Consider the following 18,801-nt stretch of genomic DNA (forward strand, 5'->3'; position numbering starts at 1 on the left):
GCGTAGAGGTGGCCCACGCCTGCCTCAGTGCTGGGAGATTAAGGCGCTAGAAATTTAGTCAGGCCTGAAAGAACAGTGCAAGACATTTGCCTCCTATTCTTCTCATCATGCAGCCCACCTGTGAATCTGGAAAAGGCTGGCTACCATAACGCATAGGTCCTACCTCACACCATGTCTGTAGTTCAGCAATCACCTCCTTGGATGTTTATTGCTTGGAAATTTAATTCCCTGCATCGATTTGTGGTTTCACACCAGCTGTGAGAGTGTGATGGACATTACAATTTGTGTGAGGAGGTTTTTACTTGGCACGAAGTGCGCCAATTTGAGGAAAGGACTTTTAGGAAATCCTTTGGGTGAAACAAATGATGGACAAAGTTTTGTCTAAGCTGAGCACAATATCCCAAAAACATTTTGGTTAATGAAAAGAAAAGATGAAATAATGTCTTCTGAAGCAGTTTCGTTGAGCTTGTTCAGATTTCTTAATTTTAACCTACCATGACTGCTTTACACTGATACTTGTGCTGCTATACTGACCCTTTTTCCCCCAAGAATGGAAGCTAATGCTGTGGTACTCCTCGCGGTCGCCAGTAGGTAGTTATAGTTAGGATCTACTTTCCATAGGAAATCCGCAACATTCTATTGGGAATAACTATGGCGCTGGTGGACGAATCTTCGCGAATTTCTCAAAGTTCGTGGCCCGCTCCGCTCCTTCCCTGAAAGTTTGGGGGGGATTCGTCAAGCGGGGGCTGAGATAAAAGAGGGTCCCAAAATGTGTTTTCCCCATGTTAATTTCCATAGGGCGGTCAAACTCACTTTTAGCCCGAACGGCTCAATGGATTTAAACTAAACTTGGCAAAATTGTAGGGACTGGTAGCCCGATGTGCCTTTGCTATGTCTCAAGATATGTGCTCCAGTGGTTTTTGAGTAATTTAGGTTCCAAAAAATATATATCTATGGCAGCGCCCCGGTACGCGCACCGGGGCGCGCACCGGGCGCGCCACGTGATTTGCGCACGGAAAGCTGATTGGCTCTCGGGTGTCTGTAAACATTCCAAACAGTCCGGAGCAGCCGCCATCTTGTGTCTCGGTAGGATCGAGACACAAGAGTTGGCCAAAACAAAGGGGGAAATTACCATAAGGGGGCATGGTAGAACCCCCCTGGCCCCCTAGGTTTGATGTGGGGGCTATAAAAGGGCCCGCGGGACAAAAAAAAAATATTTTTTTTTTCGTTTTGCACGGGGGGAGTGCCCGGTACGCGTACCGGGGAGCGCACCAGGGAGCGTGCCATGGGGAAAAAAGAATGACAGACTTTTCAAAAATTGTATGTTTCGTAATTGTTCTTTTTGTTGTTTTTTTTTATTAAGTACCAACATGTAGGTACCAATGCGCAGTCTAAAATTTAATATACACCGTCTCCTTTGAAGATATCTTGCATGTTGTTACAGAAGTTATTGTGGTATATGGAATTCATACCATAGTCTGTCAGGAAAGCAGAAACAACATGGAGGCAGGAGATGATAAAGAGATGTTAAATACACATTGGAGATAATATAGTGGGAGAAAGGAAGTAACTATGAGCAAACTTACTATGTAACACAAAAAAGTTGCACAGCATACTATAAGTCTTACTTTATATTATAAACATTTTGGAACTACTTGATGAATTACATATAAAAATGAATAATGTCTCAAACAATTTTTAATTATTAAATATAAATTTATTGTTCTGATTTTTCAAAATTTACAAGAACTTCTAACATTAGATCATCTGGAATGTCCTCATTTTAATTCTGTGATTCTATTGATTCCACACACTGAACTAATTGATGGTCCAAAGAGTCATCCATAAAATCAAAGTTATCATTCTCAGCAATTTTTTCTTTAGGGTTGTTGTCCAAAACAATTTTGAAATAAATATTCTGTTCTCCTTCCATTTTGTTGCTGTAAAGTGCATAAAAAATAAATATATCAGTAGAGATAGGGCACTGTTGGGTTTAAGTTCAGACAGGTAGTTTTGATTTTTTAACAGTGAAGTTATCTTTGGCTAGTGTATGGTTTCAGGCAGGAAGTAGAACTATTAAAAAGTGCATGTGATGAAGCCTAAGTAAATTTATAATTATACAAGAGAAGCCTAACTCAATCCATAACTATAACAGAGAAGCCTATCTCAATCTATAACTATTACAGAGGGATAGTATATAACTATCAGAATAATTTTTCTCAAATTAACTTAAAGTGCACAACATACTTCACTTTCCAAAATAACAACTTACCTTTGAGAAAGCAGTTGAAGTTCTCAGTGTAATTCCTTTTCAAATGTACTTCAGGAAGTAGTAGTCAAAATGGCTGTGTTTCCCTCTCTTTTTTTATATATATTCATGTACATAACCAAACAAATGTCAGGAAATAATAGTAGAAAATTAAAGTCACTTTTTAATTGGTTGTAAACTCTAACACTTCATATGTTTTTTTGTCATGTAATTTACCTCAGGATATTTAGACAGGCCTACAGCCTAAATGTATCAATGGAATTCCACCAAATTTGGGTAAATGGTAGGGACTGCTGTGTAGTAGGGCTTACTCTATATTTGGTGAAAGTGTCTCCAGTGGTTTTCCTGTAAATTACTTTCCCACCTTTTTTTAGGGAGCGCTTACCGGTGCTTGCCCCGGTACGCGCACCAGCAGCGTTACGGGAGTCCCCCATTTTGTGTTTCGGTACAATTGAGACACAAGATGGAGGACAAACAACGTTGGGAATGGGTAGAAGGGGGCACGGTAGACACTTCTTGACCCTCTAGGTTTTCTGAGGGGGGTTTAGGAGGCCCATTTATGTCCCCCCCCCCAAAAAAATTTACAATTTTTCACGGGGGGAGCGCCCGGTACGCGCACCGGGAAGCATACCGGGGAGCGTACTTTGGTGAAAAATAGTGAAAAAAGTTAGAAAAAGAAAATCATTATGAGTGATCAGAGGTAGGGTAACCCTGAAAAGAGCTTTTGGGTTCTGTGGCTGATTTAAGTACCTACAAGTAGGTTCCAATGCACAGTCTTAAATTCAGGAGGAATCTTCTATTCCCCTCATCTGAGAAAGGCACACCATCTCCTCTGTAGATGTCTTGCATGTTGTAACGCAAGTTATTGTTGTATATTGAACCCATTCCATAGTCTCTCATGTAAGCAGAAACAGATTTATTCACATGTTTCCGTGCTTTCTCAAATTGTGGACAAAATTGGTTGGACCAGTTCCATTACTGTCATTGGCATATATTGGAATATACCAAGGCAGTTTGTGGAAAAAGTGTCATCAATTGAGCAAAGGTGTCCTTTAAAAGCATTTCCAGACCAACCCAGTCATAGTGCCCAAGTCATTTCACCACAGTGCACTATTAAGAGGTCAGGGTTTGGCAGATGCAAAAAGGTTTTCACCAATGGTATTAATTGGTGACATCTCAATCCTCTCTGGCCAATCCACTTGATTTCCACATTTGATAAATCAAGGTTGTGAAAATTTGTGCTAGCTGCATACCTTTGAGCCCAGTGGATGTAGCTATGTCCAATAATCCACACAGAATACATGATGAGAGAAGGTTTTGGTGCAGTCAGATGAAGTGTGGGAATGAAATGGCAGTTGAAACAGTAGGAGTTTGCGAAAAAATAATTGTGGAGTTTCCCTGCTCTTGAATCACAAGCAATGATTGGAGGATTCAGATAGTTGAAAACTGAAAGTTAGGGTGCATGGTTGTGTTGTGTGAAAGAAGCAATTTGAATGGTTACGAAAAAGTCACTAAAAGCAATAATGCCCTGGATAAGCTGGTGTAGTGAGAGATCAAACATCCTTGCTGGCTTAATTTGCAACATTGTAGAATATACTTTTGAACCTGAGAGTTCAGTTAGGAGTGAGTTGCTATGGTAACAGATAGAAAGGTCTGAGAGGGGGAAGGGTGTTAGTTTGAAAATAGTGAGGGAAGAGTTTTGATTGGTTGAAATGAGGCATATGTGTGTAGAATTAGAGGTTTTCTTTGCCAGTCTTGGTTTCAGTGTATTGAGTGCACACCTTTTGCTCTGCTAAAGAAAAATTGGTGTGTGTGTCTGACACTGTTCTCAATCTCCCAAAGCATTTGTAAAGGTAAGTAATGATTCATTTAATTTAGATAGAGACTTGTTTGCTCTATGAAGAAGATTTGGAAGCAGATAGTGAAGTTTCAGTAGTGAAATTGAATGTTTGTACATAGGACTTGTGCTGTTTTTGTAAAAAGTTATTTAAAAAACGATTTTGGGGTAAATGGATGGCTTATATTTTTGAGAAGAAATTAATAGTGTTTGCCTCATTAAATAAATATATTTGAACCTTTTAGAATTATGTCACCATTGTTACCTCAAATTAGGAAGCAGATTGAGATTTGTTCTTGTTGGTTTGTGGCATGTTTTTTGGAAATGCTTGTTATTGAAATATGCAAGATAGAGGAATTGTCTTTTGTGAAACAGTCAGGTTTCAGTAGTGAAATTAAATGCTTGTACATAGGACCTGTGCTGTGTTTTAAAAATGTTATTTAAAAACGATTTTGGGGTAAATGGATGGCTTTTATATTTTTTGAGAAGAAATTATTAGTGTTTGTCTCATTAAATAAATATATTTGAACCTTTTATGATGATGTCAGTTGCATTACCTCAGATTTGGAAGCAGATTGAGATTTTTTCTTGTTGGTTTGTGGCATGTTTTTGGAAAATGTTTGATATTTACATATGCAAGATAGAGGAATTGTTTTTTGTGAAAGAGTGAAGTTTCAGTACTGAAATGGAATGCTTGTACATAGGACCTGCGCAGTGTTTGCAAAATGTTATTCAAAAAACGATTTTGGGGGCAAATGAATGGTATTTACATTTGGGCCTTATTTATGATTGCCTTGCGCCGTCGGTGCGTCACTTTTAACATGGGAAAAAAAATGACGCACCGGTGGCGCAAGTCCTTCATAAATAAGGCCCTGAGTTTCTTTGCTGTTGGTTTGTGTCTTGCTTTTTGATAATGTTTGCTATTAACATTTGCAAGATAGAGGATATGTATTTTGTGAAACAGTGAGGTTTCAGTAGTGAAATTAAAAGCTTGTACATAGGACCTGCGCTGTGTTTGTAAAATGTTATTCTAAAAACGATTTTGGTGGCAAATCAATGGTATTTACATTTGGGCCTTATTTATGGTTGCCTTGTGCCGTCGGTGCGTCACTTTTCACATGGGAAAAAAAATGACGCACCGGTGGCGCAAGGCCTTCATAAATAAGGCCCTGAGTTTTTTTGCTGTTGGTTTGTGTCTTGCTTTTTCATAATGCTTGCTATTAACATTTGCAAGATAGAGGATTTGTATTTTGTGAAACAGTGAGGTTTCAGTAGTGAAATTGAAAGCTTGTACATAGGACCTGTGCTGTGTTTGTAAAATGTTATTCCAAAAACGATTTTGGCGGCAAATCAATGGTATTTACATTTGGGCCTTATTTATGATTGTCTTGTGCCGTCGGTACGTCACTTTTACCATGGGAAAAAAAATGACGCATCGGTGGCGCAAGGCCTTCATAAATAAGGCCCTGAGTTTCTTTGCTGTTGGTTTGTGTTTTGCTTTTTGATAATGCTTGCTAATAGCATTTGCAAGATAGAGGATTTGTATTTTGTGAAACAGTGAGGTTTCAGTAGTGAAATTCAATGCTTGTACATAGGACCTGCGCTGTGTTTGTAAAATGTTATTCCAAAAACGATTTTGGCGGCAAATCAATGGTATTTACATTTGGGCCTTATTTATGATTGCCTTGTGCCGTCGGTGCGTCACTTTTAACATAGGAAATAAATGACGCACCGGTGGCGCAAGGCCTTCATAAATAAGGCTCTGAGTTTCTTTGCTGTTGGTTTGTGTTTTGCTTTTTGATAATGCTTGCTATTAACATTTGCAAGATAGAGGATTTGTATTTTGTGAAACAGTGAGGTTTCAGTAGTGAAATTCAAAGCTTGTACATAGGACCTGCGCTGTGTTTGTAAAATGTTATTCCAAAAACGATTTTGGTGGCAAATCAATGGTATTTACATTTGGGCCTTATTTATGATTGCCTTGTGCCTTCGGTGCGTCACTTTTAGCATGGGAAACAAAATGTCGCACCGGTGGCGCAAGACCTTCATAAGTAAGGCCCTGAGTTTTTTTGCTGTTGGTTTGTGTCTTACTTTTTCATAATGCTTGCTATTAACATTTGCAAGATTAAGGATTTGTATTTTGTGAAACAGTGAGGTTTCAGTAGTGAAATTGAAAGCTTGTACATAGGACCTGTGCTGTGTTTGTAAAATGTTATTCCAAAAACGATTTTGGCGGCAAATCAATGGTATTTACATTTGGGCCTTATTTATGATTGCCTTGTGCCGTCGGTGTGTCACTTTTAACATGGGAAAAAGTGACGCACCGGTGGCGCAAGGCCTTCATAAATAAGGCCTGAGTTTCTTTGCTGTTGGTTTGTGTCTTGCACAAAAACAATCAGTGAAGGCATTTTTCTCTTACAATGTATGCTGCGCATTGTAGCATATATTTGAATGAAAAAAATGAGGAGAAATGAAAACAATTCTGCGGCAGATTAACAAGCTCTCTACGCCACCAGTACATCACTTTTTGTGACGTACTGGTTGCGCAGGTGGCTCCACCATATTTACAAGGAGATAAAAAGTTACCCTGCGCCACTTTTCCTTTTCTTCTAAATACAGCCCCTTCATATGCAGCTCTTTACGTATATATATATTACATCATTCATAACAATGTTAGTGAAATCACTGATGACATCTCATATGACATCACTTATGACATCACTGATGACAGCATCCAGTGAATGTGGTTTGGATTATTATTTAAATATGTATTATATATAGAACAGTCTGCATTAAAGAATGAGTTGATATAAAAAAAAGCTGGATAAAGAGTTTAGTAGCAGTGTGACTGATTGTTTACTTGACTAATTTATACTGTCTCATTAAATATATTGAATAGTGACTAAACTGTGTGAACATTTCTATTACTTTGTCAGTTGTTCTGTAAATTGCTGCACAAGTTGGTTACTAGCTACGTGAAAGTCTATATTACTTATTGATTACTTAACTAAGTATACCTATGGGAGAATGAATGTGTGTGTGGTTCGGTGGAGGATGTGTGGCTGCTCAAAGATGCGTGAATAGTTGATTCAGTAGGTATATGACATTAAGACTACATGTTATAACAATTGTTTGGGTGAGTTAATAACTTTATGGGTGTGGTGATGAGAAAATATATCTCTCAATAGTACATGTGCGATTAAGTACAAAAATAAAAGGCAACGTATGTAACATTTCTTGTATATAAAGAAGTATACATATGACTCAGCGATTGCATCAGTAACTGTATGGATAACTGTATACTTGTATTAGTGATTTTATAACACTAACTATGAGTTACTATCTATATAAATAAATGAAGTGCTGTTTGTATAAGTGTTAGGGGTAGTGTTTTAGGGCTTAGAGTGATGTAATGGTGTTTGTGTAGTGAACGGGTTGTGCTGGGGATAGGTTTAGGATTTAAGGTAGTGCATAGGTCTTTGTCTAGAGTAGGGGGGTCGTGTTGATGGTACATTTAGCATTTCGGGTAGTACACTGGTGTTTGTGTAGTGTAGGGGGTCCTGCTGAAGGTAGTGTTTTAGGGTTTAGGATAGTCCAGTGGTGTTTGTCTACTGTAGGGGATAGTGTTTTAGGGTTTAGAGTAGTATAGTGATATTTATGTACTGTAGAGGTTCATGCTGGGGATAGTGTTTAGGATTTACGGTAGTGTAGTGGTGTTTGTGAAGTGTAGGGGTTATGCTGGGGGTATTCATTTACATTACACTATAACCACCCTAAGCACAATTGTCAGTAGTAACCCCCAAAAAATTCCAGATGAAGTTATCAGCAGAATGCTAGGAAAATGTTTATCCATATTAACTGCTTCTAATCAAGTAAAATTGAAATCATCACATGCAGTGTGCCACAAATGGTATTACCAAAACAGTAAGTCTCCCCAACTTAGATTTAAAGTGCATAAACATATTTTGATAATACCCATAGGCCAATGTTGAAGCTTCCACATGCTTCAATACCCTCCACATACTCAGCAAGACCTTCAAATAGACCCACCCCATGAATCAAGGAAGACCATCACCCAAGCACTCATCACCAGCAGGCTGGATTACGGGAACGCCCTACGCCACAAACTTCAGAATGCCCAGAACACTGCAGCCAGACTCATCCTCAGCATCCCACGACAAGAAAACATTACCCTGCATAAACGAGCACTCCACTTGCTCCCCGTCAAAAAAACAGTGACCCCTCAATCTCCTTCTACTCCCACAAAAGAAACCTCCACTCCGCTGACCAGGCCTTGCTCGAAATCCTCTGTATTCACATAACCTGACAGGAGGCACACCCTTCTTGTACATCATGGCCAAGACTTGGAATGAACTTTCCCTCAACATCAGATGAACCCCCATACTAAACGGATTCAGGAAGACCATAACGCCTGCCTTTTGGAATGACCAAAGCTGCACAAATCCCCTCGACATACTCCCCCAGCACCTGGAAACCCTCACAGGTGAGTAGTGAGGGAGCGTTTGTCATAGCACTTCTATCCTACTTAATCTGAAAGTAAAAAAAGCCCAAACATTTAAATAACGATGATGGGACAACACTTATATAATGTAAACATAAAATAAAATAAATATGTGCAACGCGTGATATCAATGAATGAAAAAAAGATTTTACATTTCAACCGTGTGATGAATATAAAAGATTGAATAAAATATTTTCAAAAATTGTGCATTTTTCTTTTAAGGATATTTTGAAGAATTGATTAATTGATATTCCACCACAGTTTGTGTTTGAGTATTATGAACTGGCCCTGTCATTGCTTTGGCTGTCTCTAACTCTTAAGGGTAGTGAAATGAGCAGTGCTACCTTCTTTAATATACACAGAATCTCTGAGATTGGTTTGGTTTGGCTTCACCTCTGAGAGCTACTTTCAGGGTGCTGGTGAGCTACCAGTAGCTCCCAAGCTGCTAGTTGAAGACCCCTGGTATGTATAGAGAGGGGGAAATTGTAGTCCTGAAGCACAAATGTGAAGGTTATTACACCACTACATGCATAATACATAGCACTTTGAATCACTCTATTCCCTAAAACCTGGTTTACTGCATGAGTAAATGCTTATTGACTGAATGATTACATTAATATAAGTAGAGACACTGGGTTAATTCTTAATTGGTTGATTTTTACTTTAGTGAATGAATTACTACATGGTACTGAAAAACACATTTTGAAATAGCAACAGCAGTCACACTGTGTTTACTGGAGTATATAGATAGTGAATGGGGAATTGTAGGCCTAAAGCAGCAAGTGTGAAGTTGGTTACACCACTACATGCATAATGCATAATAGTTTGAAGCAGTGCATACCCTAAAGCCTGGTTTACTGCAAGAGTGTACGAACTAATGTAACTGCAAACACATAAACCAACCAAATCATTCTCTCTCAATTTTTCCAAATGGGCACTGACGTGATTCATAGTGTGATTCTAGACAAATAACAGTATCCCTTGCAGTGTATAAAGAAATATTAAAAATATTAGATAGATAAATGTATTGAAATTTGGAGTAATGAAATTAAATAAATTAATACTCACATATAAATTAGAATACTCAAAGTTTAATAGAGAGTACCTCTTGCACAGGATGCAGGGAAAATAGGGGTTCAGGGTAATGAAGAATTTAAAAAATAGTTTTACAAAAAAAGGTAAGTTACTAGAATAATAAGTCAGAAAAAAATAAGGGGAATGAATGCTAATACTCGTATTAAAAAAAAGTAACCTATAGGAATGCTTCAATAAGAAAAACAAGTTTAAATAAAGCATTTTAGAAATTATATGAAAGTTAAGAAGTATGGAAAGAGGCACATTTACGTAAACATGTGATGCACTAAAACAGTGGAAATGAGAACACCTCTCAACTGAAAAACCTGACTTAAAAGTGGGAGGAGCAATACATTGATCCTTAGAGTGTTAAGTAACCAAAAAGTATATAAACCACAACCGTGGGATAATTAGTTTATTTTCTGAGAATCAATACGGGTGAAGAAACTACGGGCAAGGTAATGATTCGGGGCTGCGGAAGCATCTTCAGAATATCTTTCATTTCCTCAGAGGGAACATATTGTCAATGTATATTGTATATATAAAAATACATTAAACATTATCTTCCTTCTAGAGGAGTTGGATGAATTTTGACGAAAGAAGGAAAGAATATTGAAGATATTGATATTTTTAAAAAACAAAGCAAAAATATTTCAATGATTATAGAATGTGGTATGATCAAGTTTAAATGGAATATAATAACGAGTTTACGAAAGAACAATTACAAGAAATATAGGTTAATTAAGGAATTACTACTTGCAAAGTAATGATTAGCAGCAATGCCATCAACATAACTGTATCTTTCATTTCCACAGAGGGATCATATTGTTAATGTTTATTTTAATTTATATATAATATAATCCTTCAACTGGAGTTGGATGAGTTTCAACTGAGAATGTCATACATTAATAAAGATTTTTTTTTTTAGTATGCAAGTATTTCTTAATGATTAAAAAATGTAGTATAAATAAACTATCGACTAAATACTTTAAAATAAAGGAAAATACTCTATGGGCCCGATGTAGGAGCCTTAATACCGGTCGGAAACGGACGATTTCGGCCGTTTCCGACCGGTAAATGGCCATTTGGTATGTAGGTGCCCGTTTCCAAGGGTATATGTAGGTAACTGCACATTTACCAAATCGGTAAAATTACCTAATCGGTAAAATACCGATTCGCTAATTCTACCGATTCGGTAAATTCCTAATGTAGGTGGGACTCTTCTGAGTCCCACAGGTGTTACTGAATCGGTATTTTACCATGAAATACAACTTCATGGTAAAATACCGATTCCGGTGTGCATGCACATGTGTGCATGCACACCTATGCCATGTGGCAGGCAGACCTGCCCCTAGGGCATGTATGCCTGCCACATGGCACCCAAGCCTGTATTGGGGGTGCTAGGGGGTGTCAAAGTGACACCCCCTTGCAGAAATCGGTAATTACCGAATCGGTAAATACCGATTCGGTAATGCCCTTTGATTCCTATGGGCTTCAAGGCCCATAGGAATCAATGGGGGATACCGATTCGGTATTTACAGAATCGGTAAAAACCGAATCTTACAGATTCGGTATTTACCGATTCTGAAATACCCACATCTCCCCCCCCTCCAATTTACCTCTTCTCAAATACCGAATCGGTATGATTCGGTATTTAAGAAGTGGTAAATTGGAGTTTACCTACATCGGGCCCTATATCTTCTAGAGTGAAAATGGGCTAAAGGTATTTATATTGAGTAGCGCTTTTCCCAATTTTCTCTCGTGAAGAACAGGAGGATTATCTTCGCTAACACTTTTTTTGAAAAAAATAAGATAATTGTGTCTTCAAATGTCAATAATTCTTTCCATTTTTAAAAATGATTGTTAAAAGTAATAATGACATAAAGTGCACATAAAAAAAGAAAGATAGTGAGGGAGTGTTTGTCATAGCACTTCTATTCTACTTTATCTGAAAGTTAAGAAAGCCCAAACAGTGCTTATGATAAAATAAAAAAAATGTGGTGCAACGCGTGATACCAATGAATGAAAAAAAGATTTTGCATTTCAACTGTGTGATGAATATAAAAGATTGAATAAAAGTGTTTACAAAAATTGTGCATTTTTCTTTTAAGGATGGTTATAAGAATTATACATTTAATGGAAAGACAAAGTACTCCACTCTAAAGGAGAAAAGTCAGCACAATTATGATAGAATAAAAAATAGAATAATAGTTTTAAATACCATAACAGTCAACAAACTAAAAAGCAGAGTACACAGTTTAAGGTTAACAACACCCTACTACAACTAGTTCTTGAAACGCATTGTAAATTAAAGTGTGTCACAAAATGGGCTACGCACATGGTGAGGGTATCGTAACCTCACATAGAAAAAACAAGCCAATCAACATTAGGATCAGGAAGGTAGAGTTAAACACACAACAGCCAATCAAATGTTTTTCAAAATCTGCGCAAGGAAAGGGATTGGTCTGTAATACGTCTTCTTACAATTATTCACAACCAATCTAAAAGAAGTGTAGAAAGTTTCTGTTTTTAACATACGAGCAAATTAGATGACCTTGCAAGTACACGCAGCGAGAGGCAATTATTAAAGATGACTTGCTTTCGCAAGACCCCAAAAGGCTTCTTCCAGAATAAGTACGCACTTCACTGCCAGACCCCATTTAATGATTAACCAGGCTTTCAAGCCTAAACACATCACAAATCATCTCTTGTCACTTTCTCTTCTCCACGTTTACCGTGAAAGTGCGTGTCTCCTTCTCCTTTAACTCCTTTCTTATCCATAGTAATTGTTACTCATACACTATCCAGCAAATACCCCACAGATGCAACCCCTGGATTTGCAATACTAATTGTTACTCATACACTATCCAGCACATACCCTACAGATGCACCACCTTGGGGTTGCAATATTTATTTTTACTGATACACTATCCAGCACATTCCGTACAGATGCACCCCCCTGGAGTTAGAATACTAGTTGTTACCCCTACACGAACATGAACTTACCCTACAGATGCACCCCACTTGACATAGAATAGTAATTGTTAACCCTACACTAACCTGCACTTACCCTACAGATGCACTCTACTCTCTCTTTCAAAATCCAAACCAGATTTACAACACCCTTGCATCACTTACGTTTCACTTTTCCCATCTTAAAAGTGATGCAATAGTAAAGCTATGAACTTGTAAATCTACCCCTATGCACATTACGAGCAAAACAACTACACAACTCATTCACTTCTTTATCGATCACAATTAGACAGTGTTGTTTCACGATTCCCAATGAACTTTAATAAATACTGTGTGCCTATTTAAATGGAAGACGAGATTGTCGACATTACAAAACTTAGTGATATGTTTACAAAAACAGAGTTAAAATTGTCATTGCTTTAATGCCTACAAAGTACAAAAAAAACATTGAAAATCCTTCGTTATCTTACAGGAAGATTTTCTCAACATTGATGTTTCCTATACAAGAGAGGGCTATAAAAAAATGGTTGTGGGGGCTCCAACGCCCACCCTTCATAATTAAAAGTGTGGGGACCTCAACGACCCCCCTCAATCCCCGGGAACCACCACCCCCAGGATTTAGTGTATTGTTGGAGGCAGACTGCGTGGCCCTATGCCTACAGCGCTCGAAGGCCCTGGAGACCGCCACGCCTGAGGGCCGGCTCCTGCAGTGTCCCAGTGTGCCTTCCCCTGGGATACTGCTATTTGCTATGAGAGGGTGTGAGTCTCGCGCCTTCCGCACTCCCATAGTAAACTTAGTTTGGATTTTGAAAGACAGAGCAGAGAAATCTATTCTCACTTTCAAAATCCAGACCAGATTGCTTTTCCATATACAACTTAGCATCTCCCCATGTAGAATAGCAATGCCGGCTCCCAAAGAGCGCAGAGAACCGGCGGGAATGTGGGGGCATTGTGGCTTCCGCACGGACCCCAACCTTTTTTCATAAGCCCCGGGGGATGGGGCCCACGGGGATATTATAAATAACTGATAGGGACTATTTTTTAATAGTAAAATTAAAAGTCACCCACCCAGCACAGTGCTCAGTGCGGCCCCCTGGTGTGCAAGTGGTGCATACGCAACTCATGATCTATAGGGTGCACGAATTCAGCACCTTTGGTGCACAACTTCTGGGCATTTGGAAACCGCCATTGCTCAGTGCGGCCCCCCTGGTGTGCACGCGCTGCATGCACAACTCATAATCTGTAAGGTGCACGAATCCAGCACCTTTGCTGCACAACTTCTACGCATTTGGGAGCCAGCATTGTTTTTCCACACGGGAAGCTACTAACATGCAGCTCCCCATGTCGAAAATCAATCTCATTTAGATTTTGCGAGAGGGAACAGATTTATTTGCTATATGAGGGCGGGATGGACACCCCGGAACACTGCAGGATCTGGCCCTCCCACAATACATATTGCCCCGGGGTGTGGTGGTCCCTGGGGCTTTGGACACCTTACAGCCCCCCAACCATTTTTTTTGTAGCCCGAGGGTAACAGGGCCCTAGAGTACTCCAGGAACGGAGTGACGCAGTCCCCCTCCCACAATACATAAAGCCCTGGGGAGTGGTGGAGACCTTACAGCCCCCCACAACCAATGGGGCTTTGGAGACCTTACAGCCCCCCAACCAATGAGGCCCTTGAGTGCTCCAAGAAGGGGGCCACGCAGTCCCCCTCCCAAAAATCATAAAGCCCAAGGGGGTGGTGGGCCCCACGGCTTTGGGGACCATAGACCCCTACCCCCACAATTTTTTTATTTTTAGCCCGAGGGGGTGATGATCCCCGGGGCCCCCCACAAAATATAATAATTTTTCTCCCAGTATTTAGCTTTCCCGAGGTCTAATTATAAGGGCCCCCCATAAAATATAATAATTTTGCCTCCGGTATTTACCTTCCCGGGGGCTAATTATAAAAAAGCTCAGTTTTATTTTATTTATTTTATGGCAGAGTCCGTGCACCCTAAACGTACCTGCCGGTTTAAAAAAAAGAAATGTGGGCCCTGGGGTCCTTCTGGGACCCCCTAAGCAGGTCGAGAGGGTAACATTATTTCTACCCTGCCCCCTTCTACATTTTGCACACATATTCCACTGACTTCCTCAGCCTCGTTTCTACGGAAGCACAAAATGTCTGCCAACAGTTCCTGGTTTTGAATGTTTACAACCGCTTGACAGCCAATTAGCACTGAGCGCATGATCGCTTATGGTACAATTCAAAGGGGCATCTCAGAAGGGCTGTATGGGTAGCTGACTGTGTGAACAGGTGTGTTGATTAGTGAATTGATGTCTCAATTGTATATATGTGAGTAACTATATATGTTTTTAGACAGTATATGTGAGTGTTGGGGTGTATAATTGACTATACATGAGAGAGAATGAATGCAAGAGTGTCTACATACATGAATGTGTACTTGTATTAATGATTGTATAAGAGAGTAAATATGTGATAGTATCTATATAAATAAGGGAAGTGGTGTGTGTATAAATAATTCACATGGTGTGTATATATCTGCATAGGTGAGTACATGGGTTTGTGATTGATTTTTGGCATGACTGAGTAGGTGTGTGAGTAACTCTATGGATCAGTAGCACTGTGTGAATGTATGTATAGGTGTATGAGTGGATATACTGATGTGATGAGGAGTGACAGCATGTATGAGTGACTGTATCAGTGTATGAATGGCTCACGATATATAGATAGGAATCAGTGGATGAGTATCTAGTATCTGGTATTGGTGTGTCTATGGTTTCGAAAATGGTAGTCTGTATTTCAGAGTGCGCATATCAAAGGTTATATTAGAGTGTGAGGAGGTGTGTCACACTTTCACGTGGATGATGTCATCAGTGATGTCATCGGTGATGCCATTTGAGATGTCATCAGTGATGTCATGAGTGATGTCACTGACCGTGTAATGAGTGATGTAATATGCGACATCGTCAGTAGTGCATTGCGGGCGCACGAGTTATAGTTAGCTCAACTAACTATAACAGGCAAATGTCTCCGTTTTATATGAGTCAAATGTCCAACTAGCTATAACATCTCTGAAACCTATGGTTTTTTCAGTGAATTTCTAAGGTTTTTTAAATGCTAATTTCTAACTATAATGTCCGGAAACCTATGTTTTTTTCAGTGAATTTCTAAGGTTTTTTAAATGCTAATTTCTAACTATAATGTCTGTAAAACCTATGGTTTTTCAGTGAATTTCAAAGGTTTTTTAAATATTAAACTACTATTGTGTATTTGTCATTAATCCTGTTTTTTTCAACTTTTTAACTACATAAAATAAACTGCAAAATTTGCTATGTAATGAAATACATTTCATAAATAGCAATGCATTTTTAAATAATACTAAATAATTTAACATTCAGATAACAATTTCTCTCCCTTTTTTTGCTGTCATCAGCTACTACTTAACTTAAGTGTTCACAGTGAGGTCAGAGTAGTTTCATCATAAACAGCAGGGAAAAAACAATCAACTAGATTGTTAAAAAAAATACCTAATTCTCACCAATATAATACAAAATCAACACAAATAACACATCCAATACTATTTCCAGTCTTCAAATCTTACCTTTACTTCGTAGTTTCTTTGCACATTTTCTCAATACGCCAAATATTGTACCAAAAATTTCGCTTTGAAAGCATCCAATATGAATTCCTTAAAGTACCTTTACACCTTCCCACAAAGCCGAATGGTGTATCTAAAATCTTTGTTTCAGAAATATCAAGTATGAGTTGGGTAATTCATAAGGCAACCTCGGTTTCATTTCCAAGTGTGTATTGTTGCAATGACTCCAACCATTATTACACTTCAAATAAACTGTATAATGTCCACTTGTAGTAGTACTTCCAGCATGGAAAACAATAGCAACTGTTGCAAACGTTCTTCCAGAAATAGATACTTGACTAGCAACAACATTTTTTATTTTGGTTCCTACTTTTCTTCCATTTGGTCTACAGAGTTGCAGCATTATAATAAAATATTTTCCAAATCTTTGTAGGCATAATGTAGATAGCAGTGTTGATTTACGAGGAGAACACATCATCTCATGATCAGCCTCTTTTTCTAATTTGGAAAATGGTACAGATTTGCAGTTAGGTATTGTTAAATATAGAAATCGTTCTCTGTCAACCATAGTGCTCGAAGTTAATGAACACTGTTTACATTTATGTTCCCATTTGTAACTCAGTCCAAATAAATTTTCAATCTGAATTCCTTCATCTTCTATTACTCCAAGCTTGTTATATATTAGCACTGAACGTTAAAGATCCAGTACATGTATCCAACAGTTGACGAATACCGGAAGCAGAATGGATCTTACTTCTACCAGTTCTCAATTCTTGAAATAAAGTATAAAGTGTTGAACATATTGTTTTTCCTGACTTTCCATATTTTCACCATAAACATCTTCAAGATAAAATATGACATTTAGAATAACATTACCATAGCAGTTGACACCAGAAGCATTTTCTAATTTGTATCCAACAACATCATCACTTGTTTGTATTTTCTGCTTCTTTACCTTTTTTATATTCTCTTGATTTTCTTTCTGCTTTTCAACCATAGTTGATTCTTCAACATGTTTTCATTTTGAATACACAAGATGTTTCTCATAAATAGGATATTCACCTAAACTTGGAGCATAAAGCTTTGTCAAACGAATATATTCTCCTACACAATTAACATCAGCACTAACCTTGTTCTCATCAAAATCAATTAAATACAAACCAGACAATGTTCTAACACAAGATACTGCAACATATACCATTCCCTATTTAAATACAGTTCTTCCTACATTTACGAAAGCATTATCTACACTTAAACCTTGAGATTTATGAATAGTTATTGCATATGCTAAACAGAAGGGAAACTGTTTTCAACGAACATACAAATCTTTTACAAGCAAAAAACGTCCAGCAGAACGCTCAGTCTGTCTAACCTCTGTAATCTGATCCATTTTAACTTTCAAGAATTCAATTACATTTCTATTTTGATATTTCACAAAATCAACAACTTTCCCCATTGCTCCATTCACTAAACCAACTTCTACTTTCATATTACGCTTTAATATTACCCAACAGTTTAAACATACATCTACATTTTTTTCTAAGCTGGCAGTTTTTGATACAGACTTTTCCAAAGAATCCAATGTAGTCTGTAGTTTTTCTGAAAGAACAATTGTTATTCCTTGATGCTCGATTTTATCAATAGCTTCAATGTGAACTATTTCTTGATTTTCCAATTTCATAAGCTCTCTAATAAATGTATAACACTCTTCCTCTGTAGGCATTAAGCAAACTATAGACATTTTTTCTTTCATTTTCTTGTACATTACTTCTGCTGGTGTGTTTTCATTTGTAAACAAGTTCTTTAGTAGATGACTTTGAAAAGCACGTTTACCATGTTTGCTTAGAACACCAATTCTTACATCTTTTAGAATATTTGCATAATCTTCATCTGTTGCTTGTTGCGTATTCTGAGTGAGTTCTTTATATTCAAAATGCAACCACATATTCACATTTCCAAACTTTCCCACAGATTTCTTAGTATATTCATGTAGAGGAGTTTTAAACACTGGTTCTCCTTTTACAGGGGTTAGTTGTAGCAGATCTCCAAATGCAATTAAATCTGTTCCTTCAAAGAGAATGTCGTAATCTGTTTTTAATACCTGTTGCATTCTTAAGTGTACAAAAGCAAGCATTAAGTTTGAGACCATGGTCACCTCAATAATTAAAAGTTTCATTTTCTTCAGCACTGTTGACACTTCATAAGAAGCTTCTTCAGACAACTTCTGATATTGTGTGCAGCTAATCCAGTTGGAGCTGTGAGCACTGAGACCGCACTCATCGCAGCAACTGACGAAATTCGAACTCTGCTAGACAACGGAGACACGGTCGCCCTCATCCTCCTCGACCTCTCCGCAGCCTTTGACACAGTCTGTCATAGCACCTTAATACAACGCCTCAGAAACATCGGAATCCAGGGAAAAGCACTGGAGTGGATCACCTCGTTCCTCGCCGGAAGAACCCAGAGAGTCCGCCTTCCACCATTCAAACCAGAAGCTACAGAAGTCATCTGCGGCGTGCCACAA

This window comes from Lissotriton vulgaris, chromosome 3_1 (genome assembly GCF_964263255.1).
Source record: "Lissotriton vulgaris chromosome 3_1, aLisVul1.2, whole genome shotgun sequence".
Taxonomy (NCBI): Eukaryota; Metazoa; Chordata; class Amphibia; order Caudata; family Salamandridae; genus Lissotriton; species Lissotriton vulgaris.